The sequence below is a fragment of the Tupaia chinensis genome, unplaced genomic scaffold (genome assembly GCF_000334495.1).
Source record: "Tupaia chinensis unplaced genomic scaffold, TupChi_1.0 Scaffold147417_1, whole genome shotgun sequence".
In the NCBI taxonomy this organism is placed as follows: Eukaryota; Metazoa; Chordata; class Mammalia; order Scandentia; family Tupaiidae; genus Tupaia; species Tupaia belangeri.
Genome location: NW_006207268.1, coordinates 639,984 through 657,153, shown reverse-complemented (window position 1 = coordinate 657,153; position 17,170 = coordinate 639,984). Strand labels below are relative to the sequence as shown.

At 36.3% G+C, this 17,170-nt stretch overlaps 1 pseudogene; it reads left to right on the top strand.

The window, feature by feature from the left end:
- The first annotated feature begins 643 nt into the window (after positions 1-643).
- Positions 644-1,210, top strand: LOC102487444 (60S ribosomal protein L18 pseudogene; annotated as a pseudogene).
- Positions 1,211-17,170: the final 15,960 nt, after the last annotated feature.

Below are 17,170 nucleotides of genomic sequence, written 5' to 3'. Positions count from 1 at the left end.
TAATACTCCTATGTCTACCAAGAACCTACCTGTAGCCACAAAATTTAGATTGGCTTAATCTTTAAAATTCAGGCTCTTTAAAAATACTCCTATGTCCCCATAATACTCCTATGTCTACCAAGAACCTACCTGTAGCCACAAAATTTAGATTGGCTTAATCTTTAAAATTCAGGCTCTTTAAAAATAACACTGGACTGTGGTGAGGAAGATCAACTCAGGTCAAAGGCAAGGGGGAAATCCTGTAGCATTTCCTGTGTTAACCTTTGCTTTAGTGTTCTGCCTTTAGCTTTTTCCAAATGTCACAACAAAGAAAACTCATAAGATCTTGGCCTCCAGTTTTCTAAAAAAAAATATTAAAGATATCATTTATGTCAGTAGACCATATGGTTAAAAGGATAAGATCTGTAATCAGATCACCCAGATTCAAATTGTGATTCAACCATGTACCACCTAGATGACCTTGTGCAATATTTGGCTTTGATTTTCATAACTGTAATGGCATGGACATAATCATAATTCCTACTTCCTAGGCTTTTGGAGAGAATGAAATATGTCATTACGTGAGAAGCCTTGAGAGCAGTATCTAGCAAGAAAGAAGCGCTCAAGCTTTCTTTCTGGACCTGGCTGAGTAGAAAGCGCCATCATGGGAGTTGACATTTACCACAACAAGGACTGCAAGGTTCAGCGCAAGGAGCCCAAGAGCCAGTCCATCTACCTAAGGCTGTTGGTTAAGCTGTACCGGTTTCTAGCCAGACGCACCAACTCCACCTTCAACCAAGTTGTGCTGAAGAGGTTGTTCATGAGTGGCACCAACCGGCCCCCTCTGTCCCTCTCCAGGATGATCCGCAAGATGAAGCTTCCTGGCCGGGAAAAGAAAACGGTTGTGGTCGTGGGGACCATCACAGATGATGTGCGCATTCAGGAGGTGCCCTAGCTGAAGGTGTGTGTACTGCGTGTGACGGGCCGGGCCTGCAGCCGCATCCTCAAGGCTGGGGACAAGATCCTCACCTTCGACCAGCTGGCCCTGGACTCCCCCAAGGGCTGTGGCACCGTCCTACTCTCCGGTCCTCGCAAGGGTCGCGAGGTGCACCGGCATTTCAGCAAGGCCCCTGGAACCCTGCACAGCCACACCAAACCTTACGTCTGCTCCAAGGGCAGGAAGTTCGAGCGTGCCAGAGTCCATCGTGCCAGCCAAGGCTACGAAAACTAACCCCGGATGCTGCGCACACATTAAAAAGCTTTTGGATTCTGAAAAAAAAAAAAAAGAAAAAAGAAAAAAGAAAAAGAAAAGAAAAAAGAAAGAAGCGCTCAATAAATATTAGTTATTATTCATTCAATGCAGCTATTTATAAGTGCCCCCTAAGCTGTAGGCACTGTTTAGGCACAAAAGATTAGCAGTGAGCAAACTGACAGAATTTTTCCATTTGGGACAATAGACTAATAAATAAGCAAAATAAATAGTATAAAACTGATATATCGAATGGTTTAAGTGACCTGGAAAAGAAATTAAGATGATAGGAAGATAAGGAACACTTAAGTCACAATTCTCAATGTAGAGAGAAGAGGTTTCACTGAGAAGGTGACATTTTCATGCAGGTCTGGTGGAGATAAGGAGTGAGCTGAAAATATATACGGGGAAGAGTGGTCTGTGCAAAGAAAATAGCAAGTGCAAAAGTCCTGTGGCAGAGAATGCCGAATGTGTTCTAGAGAGAGCAAGAGAAATGTTAGCTCTTAGGATTTGGGAAGTGTTCACATTCCTATGTCTATTTTTTAAAAAGAGACCATGTCTATTACTTCTCTTTCTCTCTCACTAATCTTGGTTCATTACTGGGTGGAAAGTAGAAGAGTGTTTCTGTTGGTAAACTGTTGACTCCATATCCGAATAACACCACTTGTTTACAAAGCAGTCTCCCCATCTCCAAATATACAGGATCTTTAAAACTGGACCCCTAGAATCTTGATTACAAGCGCTTCAGGTATTATTGGTAAATACATGCCAATCTGATTGATTTCTTTTTATTTCTACACAGATTCATGAGTCTGCATCACTCTAGTCTTGCCTTGCAGTTGTCCTAGAGACAGATGAACTTGGAATCTACTTTGGAGAGAGACACAGTGTTTGATAAAAACCAGAAAGCATGCTGGCATACATTTACATTGGATGAAATACCAATTCCATTTAGCTACAGTATGAAATGCTTCTTTTATTTGCATGGGAGATCAACCATATAAGGCATAATAACTTCTTTCAAAAGTTCATTGCCAGTCCCATACTAGCTTCTCCCAGCAGGGATGGCTGGCAGCTCCTCATGCAGTAAGTGGAAAGCCATAGTCTGTCAAAGCATCAAGTGCTAATGAAACAAACAAAAATTTTCCTTACCTGAGGCAGGTGCCAAAACCTGCTACTCTAAGTGCCCCCACTGGACACAATTTAGACTTGCTTTCAAATGTTAAAAACAAATAGGTTCTCCTAAGTGCAATTAAAACTAAACCACACATAGAATCTATTGATACTGATGGAGCTATTTTGACTCCAAGACTCGTAAGAGTTGTTCCTGAGAATATCACATAATTTGGTAATTATTGTTTTATATTAATAAATGACAAGGAATTTCAAAAGTAGTCATAAGTTTCTTAGACTTTTTTTTAGTAATCTTGAATCAATAGTAAGTATTTCTCCAAAGAACAAAGTAGTTACCATGCCATTATAATGCAGTATGATTTAATTTAAATGATTAAATATACTATTTTAATAAGACGTATTTTCATATTAAAAATATTTTATATCCCTTCCTGCTCCATAATGCCTTCTCTCCACCCTGGAATAAAAGTCCAATTCCCAACCATGCCAATTAGTTTACTATTTCTTTTGACATAAGGGGTATATTCAAGAGATTTTGTTCTATTTAGTTATTCAAACCAATCTGAAAAGGCCCCTCACTCACAAATATCTGCAGTTCTTACCATCAAAAATTTATGCTGTGGGCAAATGAAACTCCTTTGAAGGATGAAATTTTTGTACTATTAATAAGTATGCCAGGACAACAGGGTTAACCCCAAATTGTCTTCAGCAAACCACAAAGTGTAAGTCTTCCTACCTACAGGCATCCTTGCAGGCCTAAAGTAATAAACATAACAGTTTATAGGTTCAGGAATGTTCTCAACAACATTGCTCATAATATCTTAAACAGGTCAGTTATTGAGCCAGACAGTGGCACAGTGGTAAAATGCAATGCTCTTCAGGACAAACCCACATGGGAAGGTTACCAGTTTGCATTCAGAGACCTCCCTGAGTATGCTGGATATGCATGTGCCCATGATCCAGACAGGCTGAAGCTAAGGCTCTAGAGGGTGCTCTCTCTCTCTTGCTCACTCTTTGTCACTCTCCTCTCTCTCAGTCATGGAAGAAAGAAACTTTCTTTTGAAAAATACCAAAGTATGCATTGCAGGCTCACATTAGGGCCCATCAATACCTCTATATAACTTAGATTATTAGTAATCTAACAGCATGAAAAGTCAGCGATCTTTGGCCAGGAGAGAAGAGAGCTTAAAATGTGGGACAGAGTACCATCTAGTAGGGCAATGTGATGGAAGAGAACCTGCAACTGAAGAGCATAAAGTCATGAGACTCCTAATCTAATGAAGACTATTTAGGAGAATGAAAAAGAATCAGTTTTTGTTTTGTTTTGTTTTGTTTTGTTTTGTTTTTTAAAGAAAGAAGACAATTAAGACAGATTTTTACCTACTGTTTTTGTTTGTTTGTTTGTTTGTTTGTTTTTCCCCCAACATGGAAAAATTCAGGGTAGGGTACCTTGCACAAAATTCAAAGCTCTAAGATTTTTTCCTCAGGCCTTCACCTATTCCCATCTCTCTCTCCACCCCATCTCCTCATTCTCTCTTAGAATCCTAAACCCTAAGAAATTGCTGCAGGTAATATCCTTCAAGCCTAGAGCAAATACTTTTGTCCCCAAGCCCATGATAGACAACTGAACAGAATGTACTAATAACCCTTCTCAATACACATTACAAGGAGTCACTAATGACTTATTAGTATTGACTGGTGAGATGAAGTTAGTTATTTGTGATGTATAACCCTACCCCAACCAAGTGTCATGATAACCTCAATTGTCCATACCCCGCAGTGACAGAGACTGAAGATTGCATCATGTTATAAGAATTAATCATAATTTAATTATCAAATTGTCTGTAAAACACCGAGTTCCCTCTAGTTTTAACATTATAAAAAACTTTGAAATGAACACATTACTAAATGTAAAAGAATATATGCTGCATAACGTAGGTTAGTTGAGATTGTTTTGCTCATCTAACACAAAGTCTGGCACTTAGCAGATGCTTTTTAAGGATTTGATGACCAAGTAACTGACAGAAAGGAAAACTCTCAAAAAACACTGCAATCTAACAAATCATTAACATACAGAGTATAGAAGAAAAATTAATTTTCCTTATGAAAAATTGGAAAATACAGTAAGAACTAACATTTAAGCTGAACCATAAAGGACAGTTAGAAACTTAAAAGAACAGGAAAATGTGGAGGCAAAGCATTCCAGATAGAAAAAAAGCAGGAAATAAGAATAAAGATATGGAAGTACACAGGCTGTTTAAAAAGTGTGAGTCAGTGCAGTATACATTTTGGGGTAATGATGGACATCCGGAAGAGTAATATGCTAAATCTAGGTTTTGAAAAATCTTGTACACATGCTAAGAAATTTAAATTCCATCTTATAAGATAGAGAGAGGGACAGAGGGGGGCCTTTTAGACACAGCTACTATAATTTCAAACATTTCTTCTCAACATGAAATAGACAAGTGTGTAAAGATATTGGTTTGAGAACGTTTATAACAAAATTTATGATAATATTTAAAATTCTGAATAACATAAAATACCATTAAAGAGGTAAAGTTAAATAAATGATAGTCCTTACATAAAATGTAACCACTAAAAATGATGATGAAGATCTTTATTTATTGATATGAGAAAAATATCCACACTATATTAATGGAAAAAAGAAGGTTACAAAATATGCAGAGCATGATCTCTGTTTTGTTCTGCTTTGTTTGAGGTGATATATGCTTAGAAGTCTGGAAAGCTATATACCAAAATGTTAGTAATGACTATTTCTAGAAGATTTCTACTGTTTCTCTATATATACACCCAAACATACATCAGTATTGACTAATAATTTTACAATGCACATGTATTATTTTTAAAATCAGAAAAAGCAGTAATTTTTAAGTAAGTTTTATTGGTAATTTTACTTATCGAATAAGATTTACTTCATCTTTCTCTTTGTTTCTATGTCTCTGATTCTCTCTTTCTGTTAGGTCATAAATATCCAGCTCTATCTTCTTGGTCATCTTCACCGTGGCTAGGAACACTTAAGCTCAATTTACTTAATTGTTCCTAAATGCCTGAATAGTGTTGCAAGAAGCTTGGCAAGAAAGTAGTATTTAACATGCTGAATAATAATTACGATTATGGAATCACAGATCCAACTGCATTAAGTGAGGAAAAGTAGTCACTTAAGACTACAAGGCATTGTACAGAGGAAAGAAAAAGGAAGTCAGTTAAAATACAAGCATAATTGAACTGAGCAATCATGTTGAGAAAGAGATCTCAACAACCCAACAATGGTTGTATAAAACTGCAATAATTGTAGACCACCGAAGATTAGGAGATCAAATCTGTCAGAGAGCATTAAACGTCAACTCTTCCGGGACCAATTAAAGTCTATACAAAGACAAAAGTAAATTCAAGCCATCAATTGAGTCTATCCTAACTTTCTTAGAGCTTATATATGAGAGAAGAGTTCCAGGCAGCTCTGATGACATAGGTTAGATACAAATTATGAGGAAAGAGAACATAAAAACATGTATTTCTCAAAAAATGTGAATGATAAACTAGGATAATGAATATGCAATTCTTGTCCAGAAAGAAGCAGAAAAAAGAGATTTTTAGGGGTTATGTACTTTCACTTTAATTATTTTAAAATGTAGTAAGTATGGAAGCCATCAGGTGGCATGGTGGTTAAGGTGCTGAATTCCCACATAGCTGACCATGGTTCAAATTCCATACATGGTAGCTCAAAAATCACACCACGCATATGTGCACGTGTGCCCAAAACCCCAAGAGGAGAATGGAAGAGAAGGGACTGCGTGTGGTCATTTTCCCTGAGGGGTGATTTCTCATTTTCTCTCTGTCTCTATTAAGCTCATGTGCCCTTAGCAAAAACAAACAAACAAAAGATGATAATAATAAAATCTGTTATACTCAGGTGGCTATTTGGCTAGTCATACCAAATTACATAAATTTATATTGTTATAATCTTAAATAAGAGTTTCCTGTGTCTAGAAGAGAATTTTTTAGGGCAATTATTTATGTCCTTCATTACCTCATTTTGGCTCAATAAAGGTCTTGAAGATTAATTGGCAGAAAAAAAGCACTGAGTGGTTGCACTCTACTAAGCATCTTATAAATGTTTCTCTTTACTTCAAAGAATAAACAGTATTCTAATTTTATGGATGAGGAACTGATGCTCAGAGATAAACAGTGACTTGCTCAAGGTCACCCAACCAGGAATTGGTAAAGACATTCAATTAGTATTGAACTGTATTATGACCTCATCATATTATAACTAATTATATCTTCAACAACCCTATTTGTAAATAAGGTTCTATTCTGAGGTACTGAGGGTTGGATCTTACCATATCTTTTAAGGAGAACACAATGCAATCCATAACAAATGGATATCCTCAGAAATTCAGGTTATTAACAATGAGCCAAAGAAACCATATGTTATAAGGCGGGCAACTTTATAAACAGCGTTATAAGAAAAAAATATCTGTAGGAGTTCTAACTTCTGTGATGTAGCTACCATTCAACAAAATATTTTAAATCCTATAGAGGCAAGGTTGAAAAGCAAATTAAAATAGCTTAAAATTAAAATAACTTAAAAAAGCATATTAAAAAGAAGTAAAATAGGGACCAGCAGTTAGTGTAATGGCTATGTAGCTGAACTCCCACATAGACGACTGTGGTTCGAGTTCCGGACCTGGTGGCTTAAACTCAGGCCGGGCGCGTGTGTGTGCGTGCCCAAGATCCTGAGAGGAGAATGGAGGAGAAGGGATTGTGGCATGGCCATCCACCCCTGGGGAGTGATGTCTTGCTTTCTATCTCTCTGTCTCTCTTTCTCTTTGTCTTTCTGGCAAGTGCACATGCCCTATAGCAAAAACCTCTCCAAAAAAAAAAAAAAAAAGGCAAAACAAAACTAAATGGCACTTAGTACAGCTCCTAATTGTATTCACATGTAAAAAGCATCAAAAGAAGAGGAGGAGGAGAATAGGAGAAGGAGGAAGAGGAAGAAGAAGAAAAAGGAAGGAAGGAAGGAAAGAAAACAAAAAGAAACTGAAAGTTACAAGACCTCAGTTTGTATTCAAGTTGACTTAATTACCATTTGAGACTGGGATCTAACACTATTTATCTACTCACATACAAATCATCCTGAATACTACTTTCCAGAGAATTGAAATCTGGAGGAGAGAAACCCCTCACTCTGTCATCAATGTCTGCTAATCTCAGTGAAGCATAAAGGCACCCAAGCCCAGGAAGGCAAGTAGTAGGAGTACAAGGCTTGTTATTACCCAGCAGTATGGATTGTGTTATTGTGTCTGACCCTGAGTTCTGCATGGTCACCCACCTCTGCATCGAGTACCCAGGGGATAATTCATCATAAGTGAAAATGTTCTTGGTAAAGGTGGGGGAGGAGCCAGTGGTCATGGCTGGAGCTGGGATTTATGGCATTATGATAAGTTAATTAACTGCTGCACTCATTGCTTTTTAAAGAATGAGAATAGCATCTAAACGCACATGCTTATTAGAAAAGATATCTTAAGGCATACCAAGTGCTTGTTAGGGAAGGTGTCTTAAGATGGATTAAAATAGAGTTTTATGAGGTCTAAGCACACACATTAATCATAAGAACTAGAGAATTATAGGCTAATGGTGCCATAAAGATCTGATTGGGTTACATCTGTAGGCATGTGCTGAAATTGCCAGTTCAGAAATACCCAGGCAGTACTAATAGGAAAAAGTTAATTGTGTTCTAAAATAACCAGTACACCAGGATTATTTGAGAAGATTCTGAAAGTAGTGATCAAGAGGTTAATAAATGGAGAGAAAAAATCTTAATGTGTTGCTATGAGTTGTTTTGATACAGTCATAGAAAAACATTGCAAAATATAAAATAATCCATAAATGAACTTATAGCACAACAGGTTAAAAATTAAAACAGACATAGAAAGTTATCCAAAACCCACGTTTGTGCCCCTAGAAAAGCAACTTACTGCCATGATAAACTTACCAGGAAATGCCTTCAAATTGCTTCAAACTTACAAAGGACAGATCTTTTTCATATTAAATGATCTGTTTCAGAAAGCAGGAAAAGATTTAAAGTAATCAGGACATTCTAAAAATGCCAGATAAAAAATACAGTTGAAATGTCATTTAATTAAGGTATGAAAACTTAAATAAAATGCCAGTGAATAACTTAATAATCTTGTAAAAGTTAATCTTTTATTTCTATTCAAGTGGCATTTATTACAGAAGCCCAGGAATAATCCAAAACTCAAAAATCTATCAAAATACAACATCAGTAGGTTTCATTCAAATCAAGTTTGAAAAGGTAATCATCTCAACAGTTCTGTATCTTCTCAGCATATCTTGGAGTAAGGTATCTAATTCAAACCACCAGCAAGGATTTTACTTAAGAGCAACAAAACAAATAAATCTCATTAGAATACATATATATGAACTTATTGTTATTTAATATTGATATTATTAATAACAATATAATTTGATAGTTACTGAGTTTTTATACTATGCCAGGCACTAGCTGATTGATACACATGTTACTTAGTTAATATCATTTGAAAAGGTCTTATGTCATAAGACATAAGAAAGGTTATAAACCTCATGAAAAGTGAGATAAAATGAAATTATGTGCAGGTGACTTGGTTTTAGAACATGAAAACAGAAGGAAATCAAATGAAAAGCTATTAGAATTAATTAAAGTTGGTGTAGTAGCCAGACAAAAGATATTCTTATATACCAAATAACAATGTGATAGAAAAAAAGTAAATCAAAAAGAGATCCCATTTATAATCACAAAGTAAAATTTAAATTATTAAGAGGAAATAATGTCTTATGACAATAAGTGCAATACTTTATTGAGAGACACAAAAGGAAATAACTGAATAATGAGATCTAACATATGACTAAATGGGAGGACTAATTTTTATTTTTATTTATTTATTTTTTACCAGTGGGTAGATGTGCTCTCAAGAGACAGAGGGAGAGACAGAGAAAGTGAGAAAGCACTCCCTATGAGGAACTGTTATGCTCCAATCCCTTCTCTATTTTTCCCTCCTTTTGGAGTTTGGGCACATGTGTACACATACCTGGTATGCTTTTTCAAAACACCAGTTCTGGGACTCAAATCACATAGTCAGCTTGTAGGATCCAGCCACCTTAACCACCATACCATGGGCTGGCCCCAGGAAGACTAATTTTTATAAATGTAGTGTTTTTCCCCAAAATTTTAAGTGTACTTATTAAAATTCTAATTTCATTCATCTTAATGAAATTTTAAGAAACCAACTAAATGATTCTCAAATTGATTTGAAAGTATAATAAGAAAAGTAATAATTATTTTAAAAACTTGTTTCAACAAAATTTTAAAATATAAAATGCTAAAATAATTAGACCTTGTTGGCAATTATAAGAAAACACATATCAGGAATCAAACAGTGGTACTGTGGTAGAACAGGAAGTCATCCGAGGTTAAACAACCAGGGAGGGTTCTGGGTTTGTGTCTAGACACCTCCAAGGGTACATTGGGCTGATGCATACACATGATCTTGGGCTGGCTGAGGCAAGGAGTGGACCATGGTGCCAAAATTCTGTTGGGGGTTCTCTGTTTTACCCTCCCTTTTTATCTCTTTCTCTCTCTCATGGAAAATAAATAAATAAACTTAAAAAGAAAATGCTGAATGGTAGAGAATAGCTCACTCAAAATATACCTTACTATTCATATACAGTCAATATCTGAGTAAACCTGTGTGACACGTGAAGTAATACTATAATCACAAATAGTCATCGTTTACCTAGTGTAAACCTCTAGAGAGAAAAGGACTTCCAAAAGCAAAAGTCAATCAGAATAATGGAGAGCAAGAAGAGAAAAAAGCTATGGAAGACTATTATAAAATACATTAAAAGAATTACTTGTGAGAAAGGAAGAAAGGAAGGGAAGAGGAAAAGAGGGAGCTAAAACTACAACAAAGTAAAAGAATAGATTTGATTACATATAAAGTAAAATGTAATAATGGTACCCTAAAAAATACAAAGCAGACTAAAGACAAAAATTTAGGGGGAAACATCAGTTACAATGCACATCAATTCAAAAGGATATCTTCTTTTACAGAGTTCATGCAGATTGATATTCATCCCCTAGGATAAATAGAACTTGGAGGTCAAACCCAAGAGATTCAACAAGGGTCCAGGGTAGACAGTTAAAGAGGCAAGTGCAGAAGAGCAGAGGCACATGTGCTACAAGTGGGAGATGGCAAGTTGAGGTTTGGGGATCGATCACTCTGGCTGCATCTTCTCGTGCTGAAACGTGGGCCCAGTATTATCAAATCTTCAGCCCTTATCAAGAAAAACCAAAAATTCAGGATTTTGGGGGCTGGCAGGTGACATGGTGGTCAAAAATGCTGGACTTCCACATGGCCAACTGCAGTTCGAGTTCTGGACTTGGCAGTTTGCTCTCTCTCTCCCTTGGTCTTGCTCTGGTCAAAATTGAAAAATAATGATAATAAATAAATAATTCTAAAAAAATCAGGATTTTGTTTTATTTTTAAAATTAACATTATTATTATTATTATTTAAATTTGACCAGAGAGAAACAGAAAAAGAGAAAGTGAAAAAGCAAGCTGCCAGAGCTGGGACCCAAACCGCCGTCAGTCATGTGGGAGTCCAGCACCTAAATCACCATGCCTCCTGCCGGCTGGCTCCCTGTTTTGTTTTTTAGTTTTTGCTGTAGGTGTGAGTTTACAGGAGAGAGACAGAGAGAGAGGGAGAGAGAAGGGGAAATCACCCCCAAGAGGGGATGGCCATGCCTCGGTCTCTTCTCCTCCATTCTCCTCTCAGGATTTTGGACATACATGCACAATACCCAGCAAGACATTCAAGTCACTGAGTCTGGGACTCAGACCATTTAGTCAGCCACGTGGGGTCCAGCCAACTTACCCTCCACTCTAGCTGCTGGCCCCCAAAGTCAGAATTTTTACTTTCTGAACACATTGTTCAACAATATGCTGATAAAACAAAGTATGCACCGTAAACTATATGCCATGTAATCCACCAGTTCACAATCCCAAACTGACACAAACAGACAATTAATAGAGAAATACTGTTCAGAAAAGTACAGTTAAAATGTCCTGGGAGTCAACTACTCATCTTGTGAGCCAGTCATGTGGCTCTCATCTATAATGGGAAGTGTTTAGGATATAAAAACATTTCAAAAATAAACAAGAGGCCATGAGGAAAGCCTCTGGTTCCTGATCATTGTTAGTATCATCTGAGTCAACACTTCACTAGTGGCCCTGTCATGAACAACCCTACACCATGGCTACTCTAGATGACATGCAGTAATTCAAACACTAACATTCTTTTGTTCCTGCTGTTGTTTCTTTCTAAAATGTTCTCTATTCTTGATAAAGAAAATCTTACTTATTCTTTAAAACTTAGTTCAAATGTTACTCCACTGTAAAATCCCAGGCAGAATTAACCATAAAATCAACACATCTGTTGAGTATCTGCTCTGTATCAGACAGTGGGAAGTAACTACAGCAGTGGAAAAAATACTATTTCTGTCTTCATGAAACTTACATGCTAATTTCCCACATCAATTCATTCACATGATACAACCCTTAGCATATTCATATTTAAAATTATTATAGTTACTGGAAGTTGTTTACCTCCTGAGCTGCTTGAGAGAATAAATATGTCTCCCTATAAAAACCAGTTGCCCTATAGTTTATACCTTCCATTCCCTACAATTTCAGAGCTTACAGTTTGTGTATACAGTAGACATTCAATATATGCTTCATATATGTGGGAGCGGAACTATCTTGTTACAAAAGACTCCCATGACTATGAAATCCTAAACTTGCTGTGAAAAAGAAACTCAAACTAGGGTAAAAATTTTAAAGGTAATTTAGAAGTCAAAACTATTCATCACAATTTCCTAGTACTCAGTGCTATACTGCTACATTCTGCTTTCCCTAAAGAAGTGACAAAAACACTGAAACATTAATCAATCTAGATATCTGCTAATCACTCTTACAGTTAATTTGAGCAACAGAGAAAGGAGTCAGTATTCTTAAATTAACCCTGCAGAGATGTGTTAGCAGAGAAACATGACACAAGTCTGTTTTGACATCTGGAGTTTTGTGCAGTAACTATTGGGTAGTCAGGGAAGTCATGATGCATTTTGCACAGAAAAACATAGAAAAATACATCATGACTTTCCTGATGACCTAATACAACCAAAATACAAGTATATGGGGCATATCTTCTTAAAGCAACTACAAAATCATTTCTTCTGGCATCTAGCCACAGAAGATTCCTATCATAGAAGTTTTCCGTGGTCATGACAGCTAAGGTCTAAGGCTTGGGGTCGAGAAAAGATGTTAACTGTCAAATCCGTGTTGAGAGTGCAAAATTTATAGCTACATTCCATGCTGCTCTGGCTATGAATTCCCGAAGTGCTCTCTGGGGGTGTTACGTAACTTACCCTGTTCTCCCTGTGTCTCGAGGTTTGTCTCTTAGTGGAGTGAAAGTTCTCTGATGGTAAGAAGACACAGAACATATACTTCATGCTGCCTTGAACTATGACTTGCATTTGATAAGTGTACCATGAAGGATTTTTCACTATTAGAATATGTATTTAGATTTTATTATGTAACGTGGAATATAAACATTTTATATTTGAGAGCATGCCATGCAGGTATTATAATGTTTTCAGTGTTTGACATTTATACCATCTGCCTCTATTAAAATCCTCAGTGTAAAATATAGAGGATGAAAGAAAGGAGTCAGAAGACTTAAACAGTGAGAATGCCAGTATAAATGGGTTCCTCCTTTGGACTAGAATCTTTTATTTACATAACACCCTTAAAAAATGAACTGAAACTGATATGTCATGAGATATGTCATGCTGAATACTAGAATCAACAGGAGTCACAAAAAATTTGCATTACTAATTCTGACATATTGATTAAATCCAATAAATTGCTCTTGCATATAATCATCAAAAGACAGGAACTGGCTCATTGTTGGGAACAATAATCATTCACAATAGACATGATTCAATCATTCATTTGTTATATATAGGTATATTGTGGGAAAATGAAAAGTCATCATTAGAGCTATGAACATACATAAGACATTGTCCCTGTCCTCAAGAGCTTATCGTGTCAGAGTACAGCCCCCTTCATTAGCCAGAGTCATACATAAAGGTGCTGACTCAGTAATATTTACAAGGTACTACCCACATTTCTATCTCTAGTTATCTGTGTTAAAAGGTCACAGCAGAGAAATGACTATGAGTATGAATGATCCATAGATGTCATCTAATTCCTATCTTCTTATACATAGTATAAAAGAAATTCCACAAAAGTTAAGTACCTTGTTCAAAATTACGGGAACACAGCAACAAATTTGAGAAAAGAACATGTTTCCAGCCCTTGTTTTTTTAATTTTTTCCTATTAGCATCACACTATGAATATCTTTTAGAGAAATAAGGTATATACCCACGTTTGTTCAGAAAATACAAATTGCTTCTTATAGTAACATGGCCAACTCTGTTATGTTCTTGCCTTTCAATTGACTTTTAGCAATTCTACCTCAGCTATAGTCTAGTGACCCTCACAACAAAATGCACACTTCTTTATACATATTTTATAATTTGTTTTAAGTTGTGCTTTACAAGGTGTCTAAGTTTTTCTCTGGTATCCTGATTTTAGTTAATAGCAGTAAAAGAACAAGAAGAGCAAAAAATAAAATAACAATCCTTGATCTAGACCTGTTTAGTCTACCAAAGAAAAAAATACACCAGGGCTGGAGGCACATGAAAACATGTCAATCAGATGTAATTGCTCTCCAAGAGAAACACTTTTCAGACAAGTAAAAAAGAACTCATCCTGAACACAAGGCTTTGTAGCAGCAACTAATCTACTAATGACAAGCTCAGTTTGTTATTCTCATACTTGTTCAAAATTCAGCATTTGAAACATGACAGAAAAGGACAACCTGACCAACTCATAGCTCTTAATTATAAAAATGAGATGGGAGGCATTTACAGAATACCTACTTAGATATACATATATAGAACTATGTATATATACATATATAGAACTATATATATATTAATGAGCTTTCATTTAATCATTCATAGTTACTGAGAATCCTAATAGCTTTTAAATACTTCATGGTTAATTATATAGTGCAGACAAATATCAAAACTTCAGCACATAAAAAGAAGGGAAAAGAAATAACACGTAAGGGCATCCAGTGGACCAGATTTGGCCTAAAGACCATGAAGCCTCCAACCCAGGAGGTAGTATTTGAAGGCTGTATTTGACTGGATGCATATAAAGACAGCTTTAAAATTCTTTCAATATGTTTTTCCATTATTGCAGAATCTACTTAAATGGAAATTTAATAATCCTTGCAACAAAGGGCAAAGGCCAACTGCTAACTCCAAAAGGAAGGTCATAGAGTCTATTATCACTGCTTTCATTCATTATCCAAAAACTGAGGTGTCATTTTTTTTATAGCACCAGAGTTGGAGTATTCACTAGCTAGAAGGCATAAAAGTTTAAAAACAATAAAAGAGGAAATAAAATCAACAACAAACCCTATAGTAACCCTTAGCCAAAAAATTTCACTGTAACTCCCACTCAGATGTATTACAGTTGGATGCTGCCCGTTAACATTGACATTCTCTGAGGTGCCATATTTTTCTACAGAACTCATTTTATGTTTCAAAATAATTAATTTTAAGTTTTAATAAGGCTATGCAAATAAAAATAGAACATAAAGTCAGAACTTAATGGGGACTGGGCTGAACTATTAGGTAGACTACTTTCTTCTCTCTTTTCATCGGCTTGCCTCAGTTTATAGGAGAAAGTACATGAAGCTAAATGCTTTGAGCAAATCTCTTCATTCCCTGGATACAAGAGTGGTATATCACACTGTTTATAATTTGGGATACAGAGCAGCCACATTTTTCTATAGGTCAAGTTTATGGTGACTTATAGAAAGTGTCAGGTTCACCCTCACTTTTTCTCTTCCTGTCCCCATGTAATTGGATGTCTCCTGAATCAGATTTCTAGGTTGTAAGGGACAGAGCAGCTACTTTTGTCTGTGTGGGCTGCTGGTAAAAGTGCTTGCTTGGTGTGGAAGACACTATGATGGACTGCCAGATACTCCTTCAATGAAGGACTTGTCACACTGTGCTGGGATCATTGTCAGCAAATGGCCTTCTGTGTCAGCTCCTTCAGGGTTGGCCTTAGTTTTAGGGAGCCATCCCCAGCTCCCATCTTCCCAGCTCAGTCCATACACAATAACTGACTGAAGGGGAATATAAAAACCTGGCAATCTCAGACCACTTCAGGAAACTCTTAAGGTCCATCCTAACTCTCAAACTTAACATAGAGTCAGCCAAGGCTGGCGTTGGACCTACATCACAGCTCAACTTCTTTCTCTGTTCACTCTTCCTTACTTGTCTGGCCTTTCAGACGTGTGGACCCCATAAACACTCATTAATAAACATTCTAAACTTTGACTCAGAGGCTGCTTCATGGGGAACTCAACCAGTGACAGAAGGGTTCTGATATCCACTTCTAACATTCTAAGTTCTTCAGAGTGGCAATCTCTGCTTAGGCTTCTAGGTCTGATTCCTACTCTAGCTTCATTTCACAGAGAAGGCCTGAACTTGGTTGTAATGAGCTCTTTCTAGCTATTAATAAAAATGGTACTTCACTTACTTTTTGGATATTGCTACCATGTCATGGTCCACATGTCACTGGAGCAGATTAGGAGTGGGTGATAGAATTTAAACATCAAAATCCCACCTTATACCCCTAAGATCTGCTCCTGGAGTCAACTGGAAAGGAACAGTATGAGTCTCCAGAAATGTCAAGATTTCTTCTTCAAATCATTTAAATTTGCCCTCCTGAGATTCCTCATTTCCATGACAACTATAAGAGGAAAGGCTTAGTGAACAGTTGCCAAAATGCATAAAAACTTTGGAGACTGAGAAATTTAAGGAGTTCAATTTAATTAATTAAGGTGGACTATTTTAATATTGCTTAATAAATGGAAAGAATGTGGAGGTGAAAGCATATCCTTTCTTCTCCTTCCTATGAAAAGGACCAATAGATTACCAAATTTTTAAAAAATCAGTCCTTAGGGAAATCTACATGAGTTGGAACATTCTGAGAGCATTCACTTTTCAATGTATACTACATGGTCCAGAATTTGTAGGCAGAGATGATATAAAATTAATACACATTTCAAGTGGGTGGTACTACAATTTCATATTTATTTAAGTAAACTTACTACATTTGTGATGCTGAAGAAAGTGAAATTTCATAAATTTAAGAAATTCCACCTATATAAAACTGTAAAGATTATTCTCCCTTTCCTAATGTTATCCTATTAAGAATCTGCAAATACTCTATGCACATACACACCAAAAAAAGGAAACATATGAAAGTCTTCCAAAAGTTCATAAAAATGCACATGAAAAAAGTTATGCATGAATTTTTTACATTTTGCACCAAAATAAACTCATACTTTTGCACCAAAAAAAATTCAAGCAATTCTCTTTTCCAAGAACTTTTTGAACTCCCCTTTTATAATGTAATACCCACATGGACAGTAATCAAAATCCCTTATCTTTTTATATATTCTGCTAATCTAGTTATCTGAACATGTTCCTTCCTATGAGTTGGAGAAATAAAGGAGAAGGGATTGCAGCGTGACCACATCCCATTAGAGGATGTTTTATTTATCTCTGTCTCTCTATG